Source organism: Eleutherodactylus coqui, chromosome 13 (assembly GCF_035609145.1).
Source record: "Eleutherodactylus coqui strain aEleCoq1 chromosome 13, aEleCoq1.hap1, whole genome shotgun sequence".
NCBI classification, from domain to species: domain Eukaryota; kingdom Metazoa; phylum Chordata; class Amphibia; order Anura; family Eleutherodactylidae; genus Eleutherodactylus; species Eleutherodactylus coqui.
Window position 1 is genome coordinate 28,985,572 of NC_089849.1, and position 8,378 is coordinate 28,993,949.

The following is an 8,378-nucleotide window of genomic DNA, read 5'->3' on the forward strand; positions in this document are numbered from 1 at the left end:
GCTGTTCAGTTTCCGCATCTCTTTAGTAGTAGTAGAGTAGCCGTATACAAAAGTCTCTTAGAAGACCTCCTCGGTAGGGCAAGAATCTAAAGCATTTCATGGGTCAGGTCTTCCATCTCTGCCTCTTGGGCTACTCACCATTCCCACCAAAATCCAGTGGGATGCAGAAACTCATTAGTACAGGTGGTGTTTTTTGGGGTAAGACACTTGTTGAAGCTTACCAATGGGTGACCAATATTATCTGTAGTTACCAAAGTTCTCCAAATTCCGAACATGCATCTATTGATATCAGTATTTTTATTTAAATACCATTACGTGTCCAGATGATGTGATTGCAGGTTAACTGAGAGCTTAAAGAAGTTGTCCGGGATTTTACAGACTTTTACTATTGATGACCTATCCTCAGGTCCGCCACTTGGGATCCTTGCCAATCAGCTGATTGCCCAGCCCACTGTCATTGCAGATAGCTCTGGAAGTAGGTAGAACTGTGTGTACTGCAGCAATCCGGTTTCATAGTGTAGGCATAGATCCCATTGAATTCAATGGGAGCTGTGCCTGCAGTACCAAACTGGGACACTGCAATGTTTACAGTGCTCTCTGCTTTCAGTGTTGGTCGCCCTGGCAGGGGGCTGGGCAATCAACTGATCGATGGGGGATCCCTAGCAGCGGACACCCACCAATCAACTAATAAGACTGCATTATATGTTCTAGTAAAAACAATGGGGCAAAATGGAACTGCAGCAAACTGAAAACATTCAGTTTTTTTGAGAACCCCATTTCAATGGGGTAAAAAACTGAAACATTTCAGGTTTAATTCTGTTTCTCTGCCCCAAAAATGGAACAAAGAGATTAAAAGGCGCAATGGATGCAAAACGTTTGTGTAAAAGGGGACTAAAAAAATGTCAGTTTAATAGTTTTTTAAAAATATTACATAATAAAGATGTTAAGTTTTTAAAAAAACACCCTTTTCCTATCATGAATCTAAACAATAAACATAATTGTAACTTTCACGCTCTTAGGCCTCATGTCCACGGGCAAAAGAAGAATTAAAATCCGCAGCGGATTTTAACTCTTCTCCTGCCCACGGATCCGCACCCCATAGGGATGCATTGACCACCCGCGGGTAGATAAATACCCGCGGATGGTCAATAAAAGGGATTTTTTTAAAAATGGAGCATGAAAAAATCCGGACCATGCTCCATTTTTGTGCAGGTCTCCCGCGGGGACGGCTCCCGTGGGCTTCTATTGAAGCCTAAGGAAGCCGTCCGGATCCGCGGGAGACCTAAAATAAGAATATACTTACCTGTTCCGGATCTTCCCTTCGCCGCGGCTTCATCTTCTCTCCGTCGCGGCTAGATCTTCTTTCTTCGGGCCGGCGCATGCGCACGGCACGCAACCGACGTGCCATGCACATCCTCCGAGCAGAAGAAAGAAGATCCGGCCGCAACGGAGAGAAGATGAAGCCGCGGCGAAGGGAAGATCTGGAGCGTGCGAGAGGTAAGTTTATTCTTATTTTAAGCGCTCATGTCCGCGGGGCAGGAGGGACCCGCTACGGATTCTACATGGAGAATCCGTAGCGGGCCTGATTTTCCCCGTGGACATGAGGCCTAAAACATCCAAACTATTAAAATATTATTAATCCTATTCCATGAATGCCTTAAAAACATGCACAATGCTAGAATTGTGGGATTTTTGGTCATCCCTCGCGCCCCTCCCTCAAAAAAAAAAAAGGAAAAAAGAAGGACTAGTCAAAAAGTTATACTTACCCGTAACATGGTATCAATAAAACTACAACTCACTCCATAAATCCCCATCAACACAAAAGTACAAAAAAGTTATGGGTCTCAGAACATGAAGACATAAAGTATAAGAATAAGAAAAATACTATTTTTAAAAGTAGTAGAACATAAAAAATATATGTTTTGGTATATTGTAGTGATCTGCAGAAAAAAAGTGCGCCCCATGATCACCCGTAAAAACAAAAACTAAAAAACAATGGTGCAACTGCAGTTTTCTTTTAATTCACTCCACTTGCCAGTTATAATTCTCTCTCTATTTCCATTTTAATTACATTTCTCTGCTCCAAAAACACCACAAACTGATCCATTTTTTCCCAGCTGATTTCAGTTTGCTTTTGTACTGTTTGTTTCAGGTTTTTTAATCCCATTGAAATCAATGGGGAAAAATATCCATTATTTCTCTGCTCAAAAAAATGGAACAGAGAGACAGAATTATAACAGACCGCCCGAACGCAAGTGTGAATGCGGCCCTCATCTGACTATGTTGATGGAAAAACTTCATGACTCTTGGAAGACGAGGATATAAACCAAAAAATGGCCGGTTGTTAAGGAGCGTTGCCCATGTTCATTTTAGGGCTAATATCTGGGCTGGCACTATTGACAAAACATCACCTTGGCCAAGTCCTAATGTTGGAGTACTTAATCAGTACTAAATAATACTTGGGTAACTGAGTCACCTGATGTAAACTAAGGGGACATTTATTAACTGCTTTACACCAGAATCCTGCTGTTGAAAAGTCACAAATGTGGGCGGTACTTGCAGGAGGGGTTGTGGCCGCCCGGACCGACCCCTTTAGTACTTCATTGCATGTGTTTAGATAACAGCGGGTGGTCTGTTCTCTAAATACATCGCTATTGTTGTCCAGGGGGACAGCAGCTATTAACAGCTGTTAAAGAAAGTTATCAGCGCTGTCTGCAGAGATCACAGAGTCTAGTCCGTCTTATCTTATTGTCCTGAGGGACAAGGATTTCATGCAGACCTGAAGTCAGCGATGGACGAAAAGTGCACGGTAAGTGCACAATGAGCACATATTTACCTACAACGATGATCGCTCAAAAGATGGCTTTTAAGTGAATTTTGAGCAATCATCGTTGTGTGTAAAAGAGTCTTTACATAGTAATACTTCCCCCATGTACTAAGTGGACATACAAGTACGTAGCGCAATGATGCAACATGCTCACCATTCATTAAAGCAGGTCAAATGTGACTCTCAAGATCCAAACTGTTCAGTGCAGGGTGACTATATATGTAAGTGTAGAGGAAGGACAGAAGAGCCTTCCGTATACAGAAAGTGTGAAGATGTGGTACATGTAACCTGCGGTATACCACACAGTTACACGTGTGCCAACATGCCGTAAGGTGGCCGAAGATATTACATAGCTGTGGGCTATTGAATGAGTATTTTATACTACTTTATGGGGGAGATAAGTAGCTGCCAGATACCTTATGCTGCTTATCTCTGTAAGGGCTCCTGCACACTGGCGAGGACAATAGTGGGCTGTGACTCATGGCCCAATATCGCCCTAACAGTTCTTCTGAAAACCCCTGGATGCGAGGCGTTTTCACATGGAAACAGCCTCGCATCCCTGCGGGAGTTCTCTTCATCCCCTCAGCGGTTGTCAGAGGCGCAGCAGGAGATCGCGATGTTCTCCTACTGTTTTCAATGGGGTCGGCGCTGCTGGAGTTGTGAATTTTGAAAGGATCAACAAGTAATCCCTGCACCTTTCACAGCATGAATTGACATGCAGATTTAAACAGTCCACACCGCTGGTCAATCTCCGCGCAGAAACTTTCAGCTGTTTCTGAATTACATTTGTTGAAATTGCGGTTGGTTTGGGATTTTCTATAGTCAAATCTGCCCAAAAAATCTCCAGCAATTCAGCTACATCTGCATTTCTCCAAGTGCAAACATGCAGTCAGATTCATTCCCACCGATTCGTGGGCCGGAGGACATTATGTGTCATTAGTGATGTCCTGAAAAGGTAGCTTCACACAAGAAAAATATGGTCTGAACCAGAGGCGTAACGTGAAGCTTCTGGGCCCCAGTGCAAAACCTGTAACAGGGCCCCCAACTATAATGCTTTGTTCATAGTACTGGGCTCCCTATATGGAGAAGAGAGGCCTTATGGGCCCCCTAAGGCTCCTGGGCCCGGGTGCAACCGCATCCCCTGCATCCTCTATAGTTATGCCCCTGATCTGAACAGTTACCCATAAAGCAAACGGAAGCGATAGTTGGTTTGTGTAAACACGGCCACCAATGGGTTGACGAGTGAGAATTTGTTCATTAGTCACTATGTTTCAGCCCACCTAAAAATAGTCGCTGATTGATTGAAGGGAACCTTTCACCAGGTTCATGCTTCCTGAAACACAGGCTGCACGAACCTGGGACTGGTATACTCATTTCAATCACAGCCCAATTTTGCGCTCATCAACATGTAAATTCCTAATGGATGTGAGGCGTTTTTATGTCAAAACTGCCTTGCAATACTTTGGGGAAGTCACGATCCTCCAAAGTCGCAGCAGAGGATCAAGGAGTTTCTGCTATTGTTTTCAATGGGACTCATCACACCGCATGCACCTGGCGCAATGCTGCCACAGGCCCCATTGAAAACAGTGATCTGTTTCCCCCATCGCAATGCAAAAACAAATCGCTCATATGTATGACCCAATTCAAAAGAATGGAGTTCCTATTCAAATGATGTTTGTGCGTCTCGCAACACACAAATCTCGCGCGAATTTTCTTGCTCATCTGAAGGCGATCTTACTGTTTGGTGAGCAGTTTGTACACCTCCTCATGAGCACCACGGAGATCTGCTGCTTTGCTTAGGCTGCCTGTCCACAGGCGTTGCAATATCCCGCGGCGGCTCTCCGCCAGCAGACAGATCTCCGCTGTGAGCCTATCTGACAGTTGGGCTCACTGCGGAGAAACGCAGCAATTCGCAGCATGCTGCGAGTGGAGAATCGCTATGATTCTCCGCTCGTGGACAAGGGGCTGCGCGTTCTATAGCAACACTATGAAAAGTGTTCACTGCGTTCCCTGGGGCCGGATTAACGCCGTAGGGAATGCAATGCAAAACACCCGTGGACAGGCAGCCTTAGGCCACTCCCACACATGCGCTTATTACCGCGATTACCATGGTGTTTTGAATGCCACGGAAAAACACTTGATTTCAATGGGGCCTCGCAGACCTGTTCCCGAACACAATGCTTTCTAATGCCGCAATTTTCGATCACTGCCTGCTCTATTTTGCTGCGTTTTTACGCTTTTTAACACACCTTATCACCCATCACAATGATGGGGTGCGTTAAAAACCACTCTCAGGAATGCTATCTCTTTTCTCCTTAGTGAGAGCACCTAGAAGTTGAGAGAGGAGACCTTATAAAGCCATTCATGCTCCTCTGGGTAATATGCAAATAAGAGAGGCTTGTATAAAGAGTTTAACATTGACTTGCAGAAATGCTGCCTCCTAATAGGTGGCGCTGCAGAGGTATTGTTCCATCTCCCTTATTTGCAAAAACCGCTGTTGGACGTAGCAACCTGCGTCCGAAAGCAGCGGCAAAACGTTGCGATCAGAATTGCGGCATTTTGCCCACACTGTGTGTGAGAGTGTATGTGGTATGATGGAACAACTGGTTAACTGCAACATACTGGGTCGCTAGGAGAAGCTGGTTTCTCCCCGTACATGGCATGGCTCTCATCACATCCGAAGTCGAACTGCATTCCGTCAGCCTGACATGATTTATACAGTGTAAGTGTGGTTTATGTTATTATTGTACCTCCTTCTGCTGCCCGCATATTATCTCCAGCTACTAAATGGTCACCTAGACCCAGGTTTCTTCTCTCTACCCATCGGAAGCTTTTAATGGACTACTGCACTCATCATCCTTAGCCTGACCCTATAATGGACTTCACCTTCATTACACTGCAATACCTCTGGTCAGTAGCTGCTATCCCCCGCTGAGAGCCCGGACACAGGGCGGAGGAAATGGAGATGACATCTCTGGGTTTCACACACCAAATACCCGGACATTAGAGAAAACTGTGAACGTTTTTATTCTTGAGTTTTAGCAATTATTATTACAAAAAAATTTAATAAATCTGCATTTTTTTGCCAACAGTTGGTGTTTGTGTTGTTTTTTACCCAGCAGGCTGCAGTTATCAAAACTGAAATAGACAACCAGCATGACGGTTATATTAGAGGCAGACACGGCTGGATTTGGATGGAGTCCATTTACGTGTAACTATGACAACACTTTTTGTCTGCTTCAATAAAACTTTCCTTAGCGAAAGAGGATTACATGACATAAAGGACAAAGTAAGGTATGGGATGGCTCATCAGATCGCCGTTTGTCCTCCACCTGGATGGATGGTCAGTAACCCGCGTTCAGGCCAGAAGTTTAGTAAAACTCAATAAATCCGTCTTTTATTTTGACACATTAACAGAATTCATAAGGCCGCGTTCCCACGGGACAGAAATCTTGCGGAATGTCCACAGCGGACCGCACGGAAATTCCGTGGGATTCTGCAGCAGAAAGGCAGCTTCAAAAACCACGTCATTCGGCGCGGGTTTGAAGCGGATTGTCCGCCTATATTCCGGTGGGAATCTCTCCCCATAGAAAGGAGAGAGCCCACAGCAGAAACAGTGATACAATTAACATGCCACAGCTTTGAATTCCGCGCCGCATGTCAGTTTCAGTACGGCCTAGCCACAGCCTGTGGACGAGATTTTAGCAAATCTCGTCCACTTTGCTGCTTAGTCTCAGGCTTAAGACTGCAGGTGGAAATTCCGCCCCGTGTGAACCCAGCCTAATGCAATCTTCGGTTGTCATATGTCACAGTACACATGCACGTCCCTGGCCGTCTGGGCGCTACATAAAAAGACGTTTTTGTTTTCCTGTATACTACATAGGACTAGCATCTCAAACACAATATCACAATGTCCATATTGCATACCTAGCCAGGGTGTCAGTTTAGGGGGCGTACTCCCTTGTCAGACTTGTGGTCTCCACTGGACCTCTTTCAAGGACCCTAAAATCAGGCCGTCTGAAGGCTTTATTTCCCCCACAGGTACTTTTCCTTTCCCATTTGCCTGCTCTCAAGCCCTCTAGTGGCCATTTCTGGCACTGCACTATTACAAGATCTATAGGTGGCACCAAAGAGAGGCCTTTCTTCCAGAAGATTCCTAATTTGCATACTTTTTCCCAGGGAGTGTTGCAAGCTGGTGGTCTCCTCAAGGTGAAACAGTACCATTATGAGCTACCACATGTTATGACTGGGTGCAACTTAACGGGATCATGTGACACAAGACATCATACTCTGAAGCTGAATGATAACATTCGTACAGTGACTGATTTAAGCTTCACGCATCTTTAGTTCCACGACTTTACGGTTCCATCGCCCTTCCCACCTGTCTGCGCCTTCCTAACCTCCCCTGAACCACCAATACTGAAGGCCTCCAACTAATGTAAAAAATGGCATAATTGCCATTTTTTCACTTCTTGCCACTTCATTTTTTTTTACGTTTGCCAGTACATTCAAAGGTATTATTGAAAAATACAACTCGGCCCGCAAAAGACAAACCCTCAGACATCTCTTTCGATGGAAAAATTAAACAAAGTTGTTTCGTTGAAAGAAAAAAAAAAGAAAAAATGAAAAACGTGCATGTCCTCAATGATTAATGGCTAAGAAAAACGCATCATGCCTACGAGATTTTGTTCCTCTTAGGCAGGGTTTACACGAGCGTATGTATATCTGCGCCGTCTTCTTGTACATAGGGTGTTGTGTATTTTTTTATGCGTAATCACATTTTTAGTGTACTTTCTGCGCGTGCAAAAAAAAAAAAACACGCAGCGCTGCGCTCAGCAACTGAAATGGCCAATTAAGTTAATGAATAAGGATGAGCGAGTATACTCGTCCGAGTAATGTGCCTTAGACGAGTATCTCCCTGCTCGTCCCTGAAGATTCGGGGGGCCGGGGCGGGGAGCAGCGGGGGAGAGCGGGGAGGAACGGAGGGGAGATCTCTCTCCCCTGCTCCCCGCGCGACTCACCTGTCAGCCGCGGCGGTCCCCGAATCTTTATGGACGAGCAGGGAGATACTCGTCTAAGGCACATTACTCAGACGAGTAGTGCCTTAGCGAGTATACTCGCTCATCCTTATTAATGAATTCAAGATATATTCTTTCCTTGCACAAATGCTCCGGAAAATAGACTAAGCTGCGTATTTTTGGCGATACAAAATTACGCCAAATACACGCTGGTGAACCCACTGAAATCAATTAGTTCTATTTTCTGCGTAAACTTTTTCATGCACAAATACATCCGTCCTTACTGAAAGCAATGACTATTTTTCACCCCGTAATGCAGGATCTAACTTCCCTCTTTTTAAAAATTAAAACATATGCTTCTTGCTTGATAGAGGGGGAAAAAAATTCCTTGAGACCAGATTGTGCCAGAAACATTTTTGTTTCCCCACTTCTAGGCTTATATACCTCTCACCACACTCCTATACATCCACTGCACCAATCACGAAGCACAAAACGAAAGAGAGGTTTGACACGCACCTGAAGCCAATCAGCAT